Source organism: Camelus dromedarius, chromosome 5 (genome assembly GCF_036321535.1).
Source record: "Camelus dromedarius isolate mCamDro1 chromosome 5, mCamDro1.pat, whole genome shotgun sequence".
In the NCBI taxonomy this organism is placed as follows: Eukaryota; Metazoa; Chordata; class Mammalia; order Artiodactyla; family Camelidae; genus Camelus; species Camelus dromedarius.
In genome coordinates, this window is record NC_087440.1 from 65294124 (window position 1) to 65314006 (window position 19883).

Sequence of the window (19883 nt, forward strand, 5' to 3'; positions counted from 1 at the left end):
TGCATCAGAATTATATGGGGAATGTTAAAAATGCAGATGTCTGGATCTCATCCCAAATCCATTAAGTCAGTCTCTGGGAATCCTCATCTTAATAAGCTTCTCAAGCAACTCATAAAGTTACAAAAACTTGAAAACCACTGAAATCGACATAACCATAGTTTTATATCACCTTACCCCAAATGATGCACATTTTAGTTGTTGGCCATTTTTTCTTTTATAAGTAACTGTGCAAAGAACATCTTTGTGCACAGATGATATTGCAAATTTTATAGCATTACCTTAGAATGGTTTCTCAGAAGTGAGATTATTTTGAAAGATATGAACCTCTTAAAGATTCTTGATAACACACGAAACACCTGTACAGACATTTAAGCATATAGTCTACTTGGTTTCCGGGAGAAGTCAGTTGTCAATTACTTATCTGTATTCCTGGTTTCTACTAGCTTTTATTCTCCAGCTCTCTGTTCAATAGTGTTCTATCTTTATTACTGAAAATGCTAAGTTGGATCACAATAAAGTAGCCCAGGAATGAACAGTCGATAAAATGACAGTCATTGATACATAAGTGATTCTGGCTTAACCTTGTGGTAAACGAGGGCAGCAGATACCCACAGGCACTCCAGGGACTCCAGATGGCATAACCAGAACTCCAAATGGACACAGCAGCACCCCAATGTACCCCTACCCCACGTAGCACAAGAACGGTGCTCTCCCGAATTCAAGGTGATGCCCAGAACTTGAAGGCAGATGTACAGCGAGAAAGGGCATAGTTAGGACTGAGTTCACCTTCCCAGATGAGGAGGAAACATCTTTCAAAGAAAACAAAGCAGGACTTGGGGATCCCAATGAGGACAACTGGCTCTCAGAGCCATGGTGCACTCAGGGCAAGGCAGCTTGCAGGCTGCCAAGGGGTGAGGGAGAGACATGAAATGGAATGTCCAGTGCATAGCCAGCATGCTGTTTGTAGAACGTGTTTTGAAATGGCTCGGGGAGAGGGGCAGGGTAGGGTGGAAGGAAATGATATAGAGATAAGAGCAGCCTAAAGCAGCCCACTCTGCTGCTAGATCGGGGCAATGAGAACTTATTCATTTGTCTAGCTGGCTTTTATACAGCATTTACCACATGCTAGGCATGGATCTCAAAGCTTCACAAAAGCCAACTTGTTCAATCCCCACAGTTAGGCCTGTAAGGTATCATTACCCTCATTCTACAGTTGAGGAAACTGAGACACAGAGAGGTTAAGTAACTTGCCAAAAGTCACACAGCTAAGGAGAGGAGTCAATATTTAAATACAAGCAGTCTGGCTCCAGAGTCCATCCTTTTGGCTCCTACTCTATTCTGCCTTGGAAGAAAGGACTAGGAAGCACTGGGAACCCAGTGTACAGAAGGAAATTTTAGAAAAATCAGGTTGTTCATCACAAACCAGTATTCCAGTACCAGTCTTCTCCCACTGCCCCCACCTCCACCCTGAGTCACCCTGCCTGCTGGCTTCAGAAAGGCGCCTAAGCCCCTGCAGTGCCCTCTCCCTAGCACAATAACTCCTCCCCTTAGGGACCACCTCTGTATTTTATATGAAGGACTGCAAAATCCATCATCAGAACCCCTCATCCCTTGCCTCCAAGGCCTTCCACCGCTGCAACTAATTATGTGCGCTGCAAACTCCCATGTGGAAACAATCTACAGGATTTCCCAGCAAACCTGGCTGGCGGGCCTCTCACACGCCTGGACTGAAGCAAGCCTGCCTCCCCTTTTAAACAAACACATTAAGTTAATAATAACACCGACTGTGTTTGACAGCCACGTTTACTAATTAATTCTCATTTGTTCCTTCTGTTGGGAAGGGGGTCTAGGACTTGCCCAATTTACAGAGGAACTGAGGCTACAAACCAAGTTCTCTTAAGGTGGCACCAAAAAGTTCCTGGAGAGTTTAACTGAGAACCTTCCTTCCTGTTAAGCCTTGCCCACTGAGCTGGTGGCCCAACAAACCCTCGATCTAAGCTTCCTGAAGGCCATATTTGGGATGGGGAAGATCCTAAAATCACCTTCTGCTCACCTGCCTTTTCCGGGTGGCGACCAGCCCATGAGCGTAGGCTGCTCCTCCAAACCACCCTTCCATGGTGATGTCATTCCATCCTCCTAGCCACTCCTAAGGTGGCTTGGTTATGACCCCATCACAGATGAGCACCCGTGGATGTGCCAGGTCAAATGACACGCTCAAGGTCACATGGCTTGGAAGCAACAAGACCTATTGTCTGCAGCCTCACTCTTTGCCCAGAGATGATTGGTTGAGAAATTTGTTCCGGGTGATGTAACAGCTTCTAGGAGAATAGAAGCCTCTATGCCCACCCAACTTTGGGCTCTGACCACAGAACTCGCCCTCTCGCCCCACAGCTGCCCCCAAAGACCTCTGGACTCTGGACATTCAAGAGCTGAACTGTTTGCTGGCTCTGGAGGAAAGAGGGAGGATCCCTCTGGGGAGCTTCTCCTACTCCACAACCTCTGGCCCCTTAATCCCCAATAAGTTTATCCAAAGGACACTTTTGCCTGGTTCAGACACCCCCGGACTGATGTCTTCAGCCATGTCATTGTTGGATGTGCACCCCATGCTGTTTTCAGTTCATGGCATCCCAAGATTAGGAAATGCTCTCTCTCCTCTTATCTTAACCTCACCGTCTATCTTCTCTCCCTTCTGTAATGTTTACTGCGTATTTTGACGTGCCAAATGTTCCACTATGACCATTAATATTCTAGATCATGTTTTGTTCTTGCAACAACCACACAAGGCACATGTCATTGTGGTGCTGGTTTTTACAGATGTCAAAACTGAGGCACAGAGAGCTTCGTGTGTGACAAAGGTCACATGGTTGGTGTGCAGCCAGCCAGGATCTGCCTTCAGACTCCAGGTTTCAGTCACTGGTCTCCAGCTGCTAGGCGACACCTTTCACAAGATCCCCCACCTCCCACCCTCCCATCGCAGAGGCTGCTGAACTCTCGGGGCCAATGACCCCACAGTCACATTTTTCAGGTGATAGCCTGTGGGGCTGGTAGCAGCCATGTGTCATCTCCCAGAAGGACTCAGGGGCTCTGATGCAGAAACCAATACCACCCTCACCTCTATCCTGGCTGTTAAGCAAGGGTATCAGCTGACTCCTCAAAAACCTGGGACTGAGAGCCCCAAGTTTTTGAGGTTGTGCTCAGAAAAAAAAAAAGGGAATGCACTTGGCTTCCTGCTCCGTCTGGGCCTGGCTAACCACGTCCTGCCTGGCATCAGGGCGGTGGCCAGGACTTAATGAGTAATAACACCATCAGGCTTTTCTGGAACCTCAAACCTCCAGATTTTCCCAGGACCTCACTAAGGACCCATGGCTCTGTGACAAACAGGACCTCATGTATCCTCATGATACCCTCCTGAGCCAAAGGGAGAGGGGTGGCCCAAGTGACCCTTCTCCTTCTTTCAAAGGTGGAGACACCAAGTCACAGAAGGGACACTGGGTTTGCCAGATTTGAGTAGCAAGAACTGAAACTTGGGTCCCATTATCTGTCAGGAGGCCAGAGCCACAAGACCTCTCCACTCCTCACCCGGATCCAAAAAAGAATGATGAGCTTCTGGGTCTCCCAAGGCAGCTGGACTAGAGATGGCTCCTGGGTACTTATACAAAGAAATGCCGTGGCCCTGATGGGAGAGAGCCCAGACAGCTGGAGTGAACCGTTTGGCCATTATCTGCAGGCCTGCGTGCCTCCCCCTCCCCCTTGACTGCCCTGCCCCGAGATAACACACAGGGACTGCTCTGGACACCACTGGCTGCCTATGGACCCCGCCTTTCCTCCATGCCGGCATCCAAACACCAGAGAGCAAAGATACTGTTTGCCCCGAAAGCTTAGCTTTAATCCCACGCTAGCCTGGCTGTGCTGGCCTCCACAGCAGGGTCCAGCTATGGGGGTTCTCTCCTCCTCGCCTGCCTTAGACAGAGCTGCTCAGCAGAGAGCTGGCCAGGTAAGCCTTTGAGGCAAGGGGGCCTGTCTCACTGAGCACGGGTCATGTTGCTACCTCCAGTCTCCTCAGAGGGTCTCCACAGAGACCCTGGATCTGGGCCTTAAGACCTCTTTTGAGACGGCCTAGGAGGATGAGCAAGGCTTGAGAGGGCAGCCAGGCCCTCTGATTCACTCTTCACAACCCTCAACTCTCAGCTCAGCTCTTCCAGGCCCTCTTCCCTGACTCCTGCCTCTCGGCTGGCTTCTGTGTCCCCCCTGCTTACCCACTCGGTCCCCTCACTCAGACCACCCAGGCAAACCCCTAGGCTGCACTTTCCTACCAGTCTTCCTGGCCCACCCCTGGTGAATGATTTCTGCAGAGGACACCGGAGCTGGAAGGACCTCAAAGAGCACCCCCAGGATTTTACATTTAAGGCAATCGTGACCCAGAGAGGCTAAGCGACAGGTGTAGGGCCACCGTTTGGCAATAGCAGAGCCAGACTAGTGTCCAGGAGCTCAAGAAACATTTGCTCCACCAACCTGCACATAGAAAGTCAAGTTAAGGTGATTGGGATGGTTGGTGGGGGGAGGTGGAGAACAAGTTTCATCCATTTACAGAAGAAGAAACTGAGCCCCTGAGAGGTATAAGGGCTTCCCAGGGCCCCATGTTCACAGTTAGTGTGATCTCTTAGATCCAGACTAAATGGATGAGAGGCCCTTAATCTTCTTGGTGACAGCTGATGTCCAGACAGCATGATTTTATAACCTCAATTAGTCACCTATTAGCAAGCAGCTCTGAAAATCCTTCGGCAGGGCTGCTGTAAATCCCTCTGGCTACAGGGTACTGTATATACCTCTCTTCCCAGGAAAGCTTCTCCCCGTTGGGATTCAGCTCCCAAGTCAGCAAAGAAGCCGATGAATCAGAAAAGGGATAGAGGACAGACAGTACTTTTTATTTTTTAACTGAAGAAAGTTCTAAATTATTCAAGTAGCCAAATCACTATTTGCCTGGTGAACTCCTACTCACCCCTTGTTGCGGGTACCCTGGCACTAGAAAGCCTGGCTTTGCCTTTTTTTTTTTTTTAATTGAAATATAGTTGATTAGAAGGCCTGCTGACTTTACATTCCAGCTCAGTAGCCATGTGACTTTGGTCAAATTCCTCAGCCCCTTTAAGCCTCAGTTTTCTCATCTGCCAAATAGGAATATTATCTCCCTTTCTGCCTCTGTGTTAGATTGAAATCAGAAAATGGATGTACTACCCCTGGGTCTATATCTAGAGAAAAGTCTAATTTGAAAAGATACATGCACCCCAATGTCCATAGCAGCACTATTTACAATAGCCAAGACATGGAAGTAACCTAAATGTCCACCAACAGATGACTGGATAAAAATAAAGATACACAAAATGGAATATTACTCAGCCATAAAAAGAATAAAATAATGCCATTTGCAGCAACATGGATAGACCCAGAGATTATCACACTAAGTGAAAGAACTCAGACAGGGAAAGGCAAATATCATATATCACTTACATGTGAAATCTAAAAAAATTGATAAAAATGAACTTATTTACAAAACAGAGACTACAGACATAGAAAACAAACTTACGGTTACCAAAGGGGAAAGGCAGGGAGGGATAAATTACGGGTTTGGGATTAGCAGATACAGACAACTGTGTGTAAAATAGATAAACAACAAGGTCCTACTGTAGAGCACAGGGAACTACGGTCAACATCTTGTAATAACTTATAATGAAAAAGAATATATATATAACTGAATCACTGCTGTACACCAGAAACTAACCCAACACTGTAAATCAACTATACTTAAAGAAAATGTATGTAAATGAATGGTGAGATTTGGAGTGTTCTAAAGACACAAGCAATTACTCATTATTAACACAATATTCTTTCTGGTATTTGACAAAGGCCCTTTAGGGGGAGAGTGGAGGGATATTTCGGTAACTCAGCCAGGTTCCTCCCACCACCCTGATTTCATGACCCCCCCGTCTTAGACATCGAAGCGCCTCTCTCATTGTGCCTGGCTTGTTCCACCAGATCTTTCTGAACTCTACAATCCCCAGCTCACCCACCCACACATCCCACAGCCTCTCTCCTCAGTAGTCGTCAGTCCATCCTGACCACAGAGGATGGAGCCCCCAGGGGGTCTCAGGAAAAGTTTCCCCCTCAGCTTCTCCCACCCCCAGCTCCCCTCCAATGGGCCAGCAGACTGGGTGACCTGGGGAAGCTGGTGAGGCCCCTCCTTTCCCTGCAGAGGCGGCAGAGTGAACCAGACGTGGGCTGACCTCCAGTCTTTGAAGTAGAGCCTCTCAGGTTGCTTAGGGGCTTCCTGTGGGAGGGCTGGAGGTGGCCTTGGGCCAGGCTGGGGACCGCATCCCTGGCACCTCCCATTTTCTGAACCCCACACTAAATCAGAGGGAGGGGTGGGGAGCCAGCATTTACCAATCCTCTATTATGTACCTGCATTAGTGCTACTTCCCATAACCCGCAGAGGGTGTTGTTATCTCTGTTTAACAGATGAGGAGAAACAGGTCCCAGGATGCTTAAAAAAATCTACAGTCACACAAGACAGAAGGGATGGAACAGAAATATAAGTCCAGGGTTCTCACCTCTCAGCTTTGGTGTGGGGGTGGACGGCATATACCACGGTCATTTCCTGAGTCTATATATAGCAGGTTTACTGGAGCAGATGAAAAGAAAAGAAAGCATAAATTTCCATGGACTTCTGGATTTTTTTTACTATGATTTCACAACAAATACTAGAAAGTGAATATAAAGAGTAAAAATAGTTGCTGTTGGAGTAGATATCCTTAATATTGTTGTATTACCTTCTTAGTTTAAAAAAAAATCAGAAAGATTCCTTCCTAACAATTTCCTGCTCCCAGAGTGAGCAGCTGAGGTATATAAACAGTAGTGACTACTGTTCACTGACCGCTCACTATGCACAAAGCTTTATACAGGAACACTCTCCTTTAACCCAACAGCTATGCAATGTTATGTTACCTGTTTTACAGCTGAGGAAACTGAGGTGCAAGAGTGATTGCCCCCAGGTCACTGAGTTAGTTAGAAAATTTGAATCCCAATAGTCTGATATTGGAGTCTGTACCCTGACCCATTAAACCTAATATTACCAGCTCTGGGACTTCCTGGACCAAGGATGGAGCTTGAGCCAATGAAGTTACCTGCTGTGTGCTAGTGCCAGAGTCAGTAAGCACTCAGTAACCATTAAATGGAATGGAAGGAAGGAACAGATGACTAGAGAGCAGATGAATGACTTTCTGGGGGGTCTTGAGGGTAACTCATACACATGGAAGGGTTGAGCTGGCCATCAGCAACTGAATCCTTCTAACTGCCACTCTATGAGGTAAGATGGAGCAGGCAGGCAGCTGCAGACAGCTTCAAGAGACTCAAGCCCTACCTGGATAAGGTACAGCTCAACCCTCAATCTGGATCTCGCCCATCCTGTTTTGGACATGCTGACCACCCGAGACAATGTCACCCTCCTGGTGTCATCTCCAAACCATCCAAGGCTGGGCTAAGGGACCAGAGAGATGCCTGCCACAGATGAGGCTGAGGCCAAGGAACACCCATAGGAGGGAGCCCCAACCCACAAGCGTTTGCTGAGCTGACACTGGGAGGCAACCAAGTGAGGCTGATGAGATTTCTGCCCCAGGAGTTGCCACCTAAGACTATCTCAGGGTTGACTGTGGTTCCCATTTCTCCATGGAAGAAAGTATTCTGGAGTTCTCCCTATCCCATCCCAGTCTACCATTGCTCCTGTTTTCCCTCCCTCCAGGTCCCCGTTCCTATTCCTATCTGCGCCCCATGATCCAGCCCCTGCCTGCCTCAGCAGCCCCACCGTTCACCACTGCTTCCTTCTCCCTCGGAGTCTCACGGAACACCACTACTTTCTTTCTGTCCCAAATACCCAACTCTCTTTCACTTCCTCAGTGCTTTCATCTGCAGTACGGCCTCTGCCTGGAGGCTCTTTCTCTGTACTTCTCTGGATTATCTAGACAATCCTGCTCACGCTTCAGAAAGTCTTCCCTGACCACCCGGAAGGTTAGGTCCCTGCCATGGGCTTCCATAGCACGTCCTGCCTTGGCCCGTGATTCATATAACTTTTTGAAAAATTTTTTTTAATTTTTACAGTGGTACTGTACTGGGGATTGAACCCAGGACCTTGTGCATGCTAAGCATGAGCTCTACCACTGAGCTATACATAACTCCCATCCCCACTTAATTGCTTCTGATCTCCATGAGGGTATGGACTGTGTCTATTTCGTCCATTACTCTATCCCTACTCCCTAGCACAGCATCTGGCACATAGCAATTGCTCTTTGATAGCTTTTAGCTCCTCAGATACAGAACAGTCCAGACTCACTTTCCTTCAGGGAGGCTGAGTAATGCAATACAGAAAAAAGTAAGGCAGGAAATCCTTGTCTTAGCTTAAGCATGTTACCATGAGGCTCTATGGTGGCTGGAAGTCCTTTCCCAGATACCCAGGAGGCCAGGTGAGAGGCAGAGCTGCCATACCTGCTGCTTTGGGGTGCAAAGCCCCACTCCAAGGTGAAGCCTGACAGCTGGGCTCAAGCCCTTGCCTTGCTGGCTTTCTGCAGGACATCTGGGGAAGGGTGGGAGGTAAGGGGGAGATCTATAAGCCACCCAGGCCTTGGCCTGCTGAAAGCAAGCCTGGGTCCAGAAACCTCACACTGCCCTCCGCCCACATAGCTCCTCCACCCTCATCCACCCCCAGGGACCAGCGGCTAGAACCCAAGCTTGTGTAAACAAGGCCACAGGAAAGCCAGCACCCTTATCTGTTATCAGTTCTCTTTCTCCAGCTCAGCCACTTGGCTGGAACAGCAGCCAGGAGGTGGGAGCTAGCCAGACTCCTCCCCTTTTCTCCTTTATCTTTTCTCCCTGGCCAGCTCCTCCTCCCCTGTGCCTTGAGCTCCCTCGGGTCACTGCTCCCGCCAGCTGGAGAAGGGAGGCGGTCCTATCTTAACAACCCAACAAAGTCAAGGCCAAGTCTCTGATTGTCTGCACTGGGGAGGCTCCCTCCTCCCTCCTTCCTTCCCTCCCGCTCCCTCAGGATGGGGTTGCAGATGTGTTTATCTTGTTGGAGGGGATGGGGAGGGGTGGTGGGCAGCAGTCTGGAAGTCTGATGAAGGATGTGGAGTGCCCAAGGGGCCTTAAGCTCTGACTTTGACACCTAGGACGAGAGGGTTGCGTTTTGGTCCTCATGATGTTCAAATATCCAGTTGGAACCAGATGGACGAGAGTTCATTAGGTGCAAGGTCTCTTTGTGTTCTAAACTTCTGTAATGACCAGCTAAAATGCTGCGGGGGAAGGCTGTTGGCTGGAGTGAGTCTGACTGTCTGCCTGTCTCCTCTTGGACTTCTAATTACATAAGTCTGGTACTGACCCAGAAAGAGGGGGTGGCCGGCTAATACTCTCCAGACTGTCATATTACACCAGAGGCATTCCAGCCTGAAAAAAAAAATCTGTGAATCTGAGGCATCAGGTTCCATGAAATGAAAATAGCTGAGCCACATCCCTAAGAAAATAGATCTCTCTACTTCTCAGATCAGCTGAACCCTGAGGGGAGATGTGAGCTCCTCCCGCCTCACTCAGCCACATGCCCTTCTCTTTCCCTATCACCCAGGGACTTCTTGGAGAAGTCAATCAGGGTGTGTGGACTCAGGCCCCAAAGCGAGACAGATGGAGGTACCCTTAGAGTGGAGCACCTGAGACTTACACCAGCACAGTGAGACCCCAAACCTAGCCAGGCCAGACAAGTTTGGGAATGGACGTGACCTAGAGGAAACTAAACCAAAGCAGAAAATAAACACTCCCAGCAGATGTCAGGAGGTCTCGAAGCCACAATAGTGTGGCACTTCATTTTACGGAAATGAGAATGATAAGTGTATGACCCTAACAGGGTCCCTCAAAAAGGACACTGGGGGAGGCAAGAACTTCAGGATCCAACCCTGTGGCTAGACTAGGGGTAGCCAACTATGACCCACCAGCCCATTCTGGCCCTCTTCCTGTCTTTGCAAATAAAGTCTTATTGGAACATAGCCACCCTCACTGATCACTTACAATGATCACTTCTTTTTTTTATTTTGCACTACAACAGACTTGCACTAGAAACAGTAGTTGTGATAGGGACCACATGATACATACGGCCTGCCGAGCCTAAAATATTTACTCTCTGCCCTTCACAGAAAAAGTTTGCTGATTCCTGGGCTGAATCAAAACAGGGGCTGAAAACAGCATCCTAAGACAGAAGGTAAAGTCCCCACTCCTCTGGTTCCATGAGAGAGCTACAACTTCTCTGAGTGTGTCCATCTCCACACCCAACGATATCAGAGCATGGGACACAGATACTCCTTGGCTGAGGCAGGAAGGGTCAAATTGCATCTTAAACCCATTTATAATTCATTCAGCAACAAATATATGTTGAAGGGCATATTCTTGGCTCTTGGAGTACAGCAGTGAACAAAACAGACCAAGACTCAACCCTTGTGGAGCTTATGTTCCTGTGACTGGCTTATAACTCCCTCCCAAGACAGTTGTCCACCGCTGGATGCTGAGGGCCCTACACCTCACAAGAACTGGTAAGGCTGGACCCCAACTGGCTTAAAGCAGACCTGGCTCTAAGGACCTAGATGGGGAAGGCTTGTTTATTGCTTATCAGAGGAGGATTATATTTCCCTCTCCCAGGGTAGTTCAGTCTTGGCCATGTGACTTGCTTTGGCCAATGAAATATGAATAAGTGACAGGTGTCACTTCCAAACAGAAGTTGTAAGGATCAGGTAGTGATTCATCATATCAGTCTCTTTTCCCTCTGCTATGAAACCATCAGTGTCCCAGACCAAGGAGTCCCAGTGTCCCTCCAGCAGCCCAGGAGTGAAAACCACTGAGCAGACCTACAGCTGAGACACCACAGACATGTGGTACAAATGAAAATTAACCTTAGTTATTGTGAGCCACCGAGATTTTGTGGTAGCGACCACAGCATCACCACCCACACTCTGACTTCATTTTTGTACACTAGAAGCATCCCAGGAAAGCTGACTGTATGTTATTTTCAACATCCCCACTGACTCTGATTGGGAAAATGCTCAGCTGATTCCAGTCGATGACATTCGTTTTTCCATAAGCTACATGGACCCTTCATCACTCTTCCTGCACAGTATGGGCCTCCCCAGATGACTTTTTATTATGCTTGATTGGTATAATCACAGTTCCTCATACCTCCTTCTTGTGGCCCCTAAAGGACAATGTCTGCTGGATCCGTGTTGTAATCTCACATTTTTTAATAGGTGGAACCATCTAACACACACTTACAGAGCCTCACCTGGAGACTGTAGTGAGTCTACTGGCTCTAAAATATATCCATGTCCTCATGTATCAGTCTTTTTAGTTCAGGGTCATATACATCAAATGTATTTGTGTATTATCTGCAAATTGGTGCCCAGATGACTTTTCCTCACCCTACCCTCTAAGTCCAGAGTGTTTCTTGTTAGCCCACTCTGTCCCATCTCTACATGAGAAGCCGTTTTACCCTGTTCTGTGAACAATTCACAGAGAACCAGTCTTGTTCTTGAGTGCATGCCCCGGTTTCCTTAGGGAAAACATTTGTCTTCTGGACTTCTGCACACCTTTCTTCTGCCTCTGTCACTTCCTTGGCCCCCAGTCTGCCGGTGTTGGCTGGAGTTTCCGAATCTAGAGTCCTCAAGTAGGAAAGACTGGTCTGCTCGTGGGGAAAGACCTGAGCATTTATCCAGGCCAGGACTGGGGCTGCCATCTGGGCCATCTGGCAGGAAGGAAGCTGAGACCTGAGTCGGTGTGGGAGACAGTACTGACCTTTGCCTCATGAGGCTGATGGACCTGCAGAGCCCCTGGCAGAGCAAGACGGAAAGCCATGGATGGATGTGGTAGGTAAGACAGGTGAGGAAATAAACAGGGGTTACTGTGAGGTCATAAAGGTACCAGGAGCTCTGGTCCCCCTCCTAGCTTAGAGCACCTCTGGCTGGGAGTCACAGGAGGAGGGGGTCTGGGAAGGAGAGGGGAGCAGGATTAAGGGAAGGAAGAGGGGTTGCCGGGAGGAACCCCCTCCCAGAGCCATAGCCCCTCCTCTCACCCTGCACAAAAGCCGTGCATGGCAGCACATCCGGTAAGGTCTGTCTCAGAAACAGGGAGGAGAGGTGTGGGAGGGTCAGGGTTAAGGCCCTCCTGGGAGAACACGGGGTGGAGGCAACTGAATTCCTCAGTCCTCTCCCAGCTCATGAGCTAATAGATGTGAAAGCCCTTTGTAAACTATGAAACATCATAGAAATGCAAAGTACTGCTGCTGCTCTTGTTTCTACATCATCATTATCATCATCATCATCATCATCATCATCATCATCATCATCATCATCATCATCACAGAACAGAGAAAAAGGGCTTCTCGTGTAGCGATGGGACAGAGTGGCCCCAGAAAACACTCTGGACTTAGAAAGTAGGGTGAGGAAACGTCCTCTGGGCACCGATGTGCAGATAATACACAAATACATTTGATATATAGAACTTTCTCTCTCTCATTTGCCCCAGAGGTCAGCCTGGGTTCTGTCAGCCCCAGGGCATAATTTCTTCTTAAGGATGCAGGATCTGGCCACATCCCCAGGCTTGCAGGAAGCCCCATGGTCCATGGCATTTTGAGTATCTTGTCTCCCGATGCACCCCATGCACCCCATGCTCCTACTGGCCAGGGAGCTCATTTTTTGGGTCTCACGCACCCACTTCCCCATCTCTCCTGATGCCACATCTCATTCATGTTTCCACCCAACTAGAGGTCAACAGAGTCCTACCCGGTCTGAACCTCTCACTGACACAAAGAGGAGGACCACGTGGGGGATTCCAGGCATGGTTCTCAACAAAGCTCTGAGTAAGCTAATTGTTTCCTTTGTCCCAATGCCTCTTCTCTCCACCCCAGCCCTTCCTCCACAGGCTACTACGTTCTCTGGCTGTTCCAGCTCAGAGCTCCATCGCCCTGCCCCCAATGTGGACCCCACCTTCCTTAGGCTACACCCCAAACCCCCAGCCCTTACTGGCTTCTTCAAAACCTACAAGCCCCATGGCACATTTTCTCAAGCTCTCTTCTCCCCTTAGTGGCAGCCACCTAAGTATTATAAGTCCTCAGTAGATGCTTACTAAGCACGCAGCACTGCGGTAAGCGACGCGTGGATCTCAATGGGACATGGGCCTCACCTTCAAGGGAGTTAAAGAAATAAACACGTACCTGGAGACAGATACTCATTCAAGACATTCAAGGCCACGAGTTTCTCTCTGTTCATGTAATTCTGTGGAGTTCTATGCAGCTCAGAAGCGGGGCCCATTCCTTCCTGGAAGACAGATTTCATCTAGGAAGAGAGGACAGGGTATGCCTTGCTGCCCTAACACATTCCAGAGAGATGAAACTCCATCCTGTTTGTGAGAGACCTCTAGGGCTAGAGGTTTCACTGCAGCCCAACAAGCTGGCGGCCTCTTTTCCCTTTGGCCTCTCTCAGACATGGCTGTCCACTGCGGCCAAAGCTCCCCAGGAGATGGAGAACAGCTGGTCACCAGCCTCAGTGTGGTCACCGTAGTGGACAAGAAGACAGGCAGTGAATGTCACTGAGAACCGAGAAAACCAGCCCAGATGGGCCTTTAGGAAAAGGACTGAATATACAGCCCTCTCCAGTCATCCAATATCTGGTTTCCATGATTGATAGACACTTAATTAACCACCGTTCCAACAAGGGGGTGGGAGACGGCTGAGGATATGCCGGAGACAAGAGATTCCCAAGTGTTCCGGGTTAGTGAGGATGGTTAGGAAGGGAGGCATGGGCAGGTGGTGGCAGGATGTGGCCCCACAGTCCCAGAGCCAGGGAGCTTTTGCTTCCAAACTGACAAGGCTGAGAAATTAGTGTTTGGTCGTGGCTGGGGCACATGGACCCACCCAGAGTGACTGATGGCACCACTGATGTGGGCAAAGGAGCAGAGAGGATGCCACTGGGAGGGCTGGACCATGAGGGGAGCAGCACCTGCCTGGCTTGGGGGCCTGCTCCTTGCCCCTGGACCCGGCTTCCTGACAGAAACACAGAAAGATTCAGATGGGAAAGGATGTCATGTTCCTGTTCTTCCCCCACCCCCAACCACAGCCCACCATAATGGCCAGTAGTTACTGAGCACCTACCATGGGCTCCTCATCTTGCTGAGACCCCATTGACCTGTCCAAAACTCATGGCAATTCTTTAAAATGGGTCAGGTATGTCCCCTGACTCCACCACCACTGCAGACATGAGCAAAGCTCCAGAGGTTTGGTAATTTGCCCAGAATCACACAGCACAAAATGGCCCAGAAGCCCCCACACAGACTCCTGCTCCATGTTCCTCACCCTCCAACTACTCATAAACTCATGTAATTCACATAACCTCTCCATGACATCATACGTTATTATTATTATTCCCATTTCACAGATAAGGATACTGAGGCTCAACGACGTCAAGTGCCTTCCCCGAGGTTGTGCAAGGAGCAAAGGAGCAAAGTCAGACTTGAACACCAGGCTTTCTGACGTCAGAGCTCACACTTGGGCTCACCAATCTCTGCTGCCCTCCTTCCCGTCCCCCCACAGGAGGAGCAGTGTGGGTGTCAGCCTGTTTCTTCCAAAATGAGTTACCTTCTCCAAGAGTAATGTGATCTGTAACGTGAAAACGCACATGAGGAAACACACCCCCGTGTGAAGACAGGCTCTGCAGGGCCGCAAAACGATGCTGTAGACGCAGGTGTGAACATGGGAGGTGTAAAGACTTGGGGCCATGCCAGGCATCACCTCACCCTCCACTGTCAGGTGGACTTGGCATTTCAGCTGCTCATCCTACACCCTCTAATAGTAAAAACAATTCCTTTTTTAATGTCATCTGTACATAGAGTATCTTCAGGTAGGATATCATTATGCTGTCTTTTTTATTGCTTATTATCAATTCGTTGTTCCTGGGTGGGGAGAAAAGGTGCCTCTCAGTAAAATGTAAAGGCACACCTGTCAAGAGACTGTGTCTCCAAACATCAACACTGTCACAGCAGACAACATGCTGTAGGAGAAACTCACTTCATACAAAGGGAAGGGGAGGGGAGCCACAGGAACGCACCCACACCTCTAAGGAAGCAAGAAGGATCCTTCTGCTGGGGTTTGGGGGACCTCACTTTCTGATTTGCCAGCCTCACGCTACCCAAACTCTGTCTTCAACCAGGGAGATCAACCTGACTCAACTGAGGAGGAATCTTAGAAGAGGAGTCAGCAGAGGATAGGGTAGCCATGTGGCAAAGGACCAACTCCTATCCAAACCCCCGACCCCACAAAGGATTTCAGTGCCTGCCTTGCTCCCTGACATCCTACACTCCCTCCCTTGCAAGTCCCCAGCAGGCCAGGAGGGCATGAGTGAGGAAACTGACAAGTTGGCATTGAGGCTTGGCTTTGTGGTCCCATGGAGACAGGTCTGGTGGTGCTTCGGCTCTGCGCCCAAGCAGCAGATGCAGAGATGCAGCTAGGCTACAGTGGGGAAGAACAGCTGGGACACATGGAGCATCTTTACAACAGCAGATGGTAAACTCGATCTGGGCCCCTCCTCAATCCTCCACCTGGTGGAGGTGGAGAAAAACTCAGGCCTTCTCGGAAGCCCCTCACCTGCAAGTCTGAACTAGAGGCCCTCACTGCCCACCGTTTCTTTCAAGTGGACAAGTGCTGCATTCCTCATTCTGTGATTTCTTGTACCTTGGTCTCTAATAAGACTTTATTGCCTGTATTGTCATTTAACTTTTCATGCCTATTAGTCCTGTTTCTGAGGGGGGAACTGTGTTGTTTCTGGACTGGATTTATAGCTGCATCCCCCATGATACCCACAGGTACATAGTAGGTCTCAACAATTCCTTGTTCAGCAAGTGCCTGAGCAGGGAAAGGCAGGAGCCATCCGCCCCATGTTCCCTGCTCCTCCCCGACGCCACTACCACAGCACGCGTCCTCCATCACCTTCTCTCTTGGTTCATCTCTCTGCTTCTGCACAGAGTCTGGAGATAGAACTCTTACCCACCCCTTGCCCAGCACAGTGTCTGGCACACAACTGCTATTGGTATTTATTCACTTAACACTTATTCCATGCCTTCTGCCATTTATGTCTCATAGGCTGTATACACACTCTTTGATTTTTAAACTAAAGTTCCATAACAGTCCCTAAGGTGGGTATTCTCCTGTTTTACAGATGGAAAAACTGAGGCTCAGAGAACTTAACCGAGGACATCCAGCTTGTAAGAGGCAGAGGTGAGATTCAGACCCAGGCTTGTCTGCTGCCCAAAGCCAAGCTCTCTCTTGCAGGCCCACTGCCACCTCAGCCTCAAAGCAACAGCCTCTCTCGTCAAACCCCTCTAGGCCTGTGGGATACAGAGGTGGCTTCGCCCCAGTAGGAAGCCTGCTTCTTCTGGAATCCAGGGAGAGGTCTCGGAGCTCAAACCTGGAGCTTTCCACCACCATGCTGGGAGCATGGGAAGCGGGTGTTTTTCTTCCTTGCGGCCTCATGGCTGTTTCCTACAACGTATCCGCCCTGGAGAATGCCCGGAAGAGATGGTTTCCGGCTGGCACAGGGAGGAGCTGGTCTCTTCCCACCCCACAGAGAAGGGTTTTCAGTCCAAAGCAGCAGCTGCCTGTGCCTTGCCCTTGGACAGGCAGCACAGGCAGCATGGGCAGGTTTGGGTGCAGGGTCTGGATTCTTCCCCCTGCCTGTTCAGACCAATTAACAGTTACTGAGCATCTCCTAGGTACAAGGGGCTGCCTGAGATGGACTCCTGGCTTTGCCACCTGCCAGCTGTGTGATCTTGGGAAAGGTACTCAATTGTGCTGAGGCTATTTCCCCATCTGAAAACGGGAGCACAATACTTATCTCATTGAGTTACTGGAACATTAATAAGAAAATATAAGCCAGGGGCTTAGAACAATACTTGGCACATAGTGAGTATTCAGCATACGTTCAAAAGCCATATGTTCAAAAGCATGTGAGAGATACAACAGATACTACCATTCGTGTCAGTTTTCTCATCTATAAATTGCTCCCAATTTGCCAGGGAGAAAGCTGACACCAAGAATAATTGCTCCCAATTTACAGATGGGAAAACTGACACAGATAATAGGAATGAATCTGGGACTTGAATCTAGAGGGCCTGGTTCCAAATCCTCCACTATTCACAGCACTCTGCACTCCTTTGTGGCTTTCACTATGAAGAACTCATGAAGCTGGTTAAGAGGCAAAGCCAAGATTTCATCCCAACCCTGTAGAATCAGAATTAGGAAGTGAAGAGTTGGGGGTATATATTATACTCACTTTTAATATAATGTATTTAATTATCAGTTTGTATAACTTACTATTTAATAATGACTGTGTTTCACAACCAGTTCTCAATATTCCTGGAAATTTAGCAATCAGCTCTCATGAACCAATATCATACAATTACCTCTCGGGGCTCTTGTAAAACTGAAGGAAGTCATGTCTGTCAACCATCAATATGCTGGAGCCAGCCATGGGACCCTGGGCAAGCTTCTTAACCACCATCGTGTGCTTCAGATTTTCCCCATCTGTAAAATAAGACTGTTGTGAAGTTTACATGAGAAAATGCATGCAAAGAATGAAGCCAGGGCAGAACCAAGGTGAGGTAAGCAAAGAAACAACGATGCAAAAAATTCAACGAGGCGCTCTCTCAGGGTCTCCTGAGTGCAGGGTCGGCACCAGAGCGTGCCTTAAATTCTGTCTGCTAAGTACCTCACTTGCCCCAGTCCCAGCCAGCCCTACTTCTGGATCGCAGTAAGTACTTGCTGTTATTACGACAGGAGCTTCAAGGAGGGTGTAACCTAACAGGGTAGATAAGACATAAAGAAAAGGTTCCCAACAATACGTGAGAAAAACAACAGCATGGTACATTGTCCTGGGGCATATGGTAGATACCCAAGAGCTTTCCAGATAATGGGGGTTAGATTTCCACAGTAATCGCCACAGCCTGTGGAGGAGACTGAGCCTCCTCTAGGAGGTCCAGGGCTGTCACTGGAAACAGCTATTGCAAGCAAGAAGTTCTTTGCATTCATCTGAAAGATAAAGAACACTAGTCCTCAAAGTGTACTTTCTATTATATGTAATTTCTCCCCCAAGAACTTTTCCAGTGAAGCTGACACCAGGGGAAGATGGGCCTGTTGACCTGCGGTTTTCCAAGCTCCTGACACCCACTGGGCACCAACCACTTATAGGGGTGATGGTGGTGAGGGCTGTGTTCTGTCAGAAGAAGGAAAGAGCTGTGTGGGCTGAGGGCAATGAGGTTTCTCGTGTTGAGGAACAGGGAAAGGGAACGGGGGCTGTATTAGGGTACTCCAGAGAAACAGAACCAAGAGGATATATAGAGATATATAAGAAAGAAATTTACAGTGAGGGGTTGACCAGGTGATTATGGAGACTGAGAAGTCCCACGATCTGCCGTCTGCAAGCACGAGGTCCAGGAAAGCTGGAGGTGTACCTCCAGGCCAAACTCAAAGGCCTGAGAACCAGCGGGGCTGACAGTGTCAATCCCAGTCCAGGTCCAAAAGCCTAAGAACTTGGGAGGGGTAGGGGGCCCAATGATGCAAATCTGAGCCTGAATTCGAAGGCCTTAGAACCCGGAAGACCAAGAGAAGATGGATATCCCAGCTTAAGCAAAGAGCAAATTTGTCCTTCACCCACCTTTTTATTTTATTCATCCCTCAATGAATTGGAGGATGCCCCCCTGCATTGGTGAGGGCGATCTTCTTTACTCTTTAATCAGTCTACTGATCCAAATGCTAATCTCTTCTGGAGACACCCTCACAGACACATTTCACTGGATATCTGGGCATCCTTTAGCCCAGTCAGGTTGACATATAAAATTAACCATTACAGTTTTGATACCTTGAAAATTCCCAAAGTGTGTAACATTTTGAAGGAAGACAACTCTCAAATCTCTAAATCATTTCTCTTCAATGCATATTTGAGCAAATTCCAGACTAACAGTGAGATATTGTAACAACAGCATTGGATTTGGAATTAAAAGACTTGGTTTTGCAGAAAGCTGATTGACAGTTGCTTAGGTTGGGGAGGGTTTGAGGGAAATGAGGGGTGTTGACTAAGGGTTGTGGGACTTCTTTGGTGCTAATGATGAAAATGTTCTAAAATTGACTATGGTGATGGTTGCATGTCTCTGTGAATATATTAAAAACCATTGAATTATGTATATTAAATGGGTGCATTATATGGCATGTGAATTATATCTTAAAAAATGATTTTAACGGTTTTTATTAAATTATTTTATGTGGTATTGTCATAAAAAATAGAAAATAAAAAATAACTTTTTAGAAAAATTAAAAATAAATAAATCTCTTAATACCTCCATAACCTTGGGCAGATCATTTGACCTCTAGAAGCCTCAATTTCTCCATCTGTAAAATGGGGGCCATGGGGAGAAGCCAGTGAAATGAGAACCCTTCAAGGTGAAGAGCTTCTACATGAACAGTCACAATGGCTATGGGTTGGTTGACTATCTAAAGATACTCAGTCAAAGATACCAAAAGTCAAGAAGAAGGCCCCTTTGGCTTCCAAGAGGCATGGTGAGCCCTGCAGTGAGGGTCACTCACAGAGATCACTCCTGACCCCTGGATCTTTGAACTCTGCATGCTCAGTTCACATCCAGCTAGTCCTATGTAGAGATACTGCAATAATGTTTCTGCTTCCTGGGTTGGAAGGAGGAGCTTCCATTACAATAACTGCAAACTTGATGTCTTAAGATCAAAGGTGTTCTGCACATCTCAGCAAGACCAAACC

General features: G+C 48.3%; 1 long non-coding RNA gene across 2 annotated transcripts in view; it reads left to right on the top strand.

Moving 5' to 3' along the window:
• The window catches only part of LOC135321320 (uncharacterized), a 38457-nt gene extending 19112 nt beyond the window's left edge, over positions 1-19345 (top strand). Inside the window, exons 3-4 of one of the 2 annotated variants that reach the window (XR_010381018.1) lie at positions 10221-10285; positions 16278-19345. This is a non-coding gene — a long non-coding RNA (uncharacterized LOC135321320). Of the gene's footprint in view, positions 1-10220; positions 10400-16277 lie in introns of those variants that run through there. The other variant, XR_010381017.1, reaches the window with a different exon arrangement.
• The last annotated feature ends 538 nt before the right edge of the window (positions 19346-19883 follow it).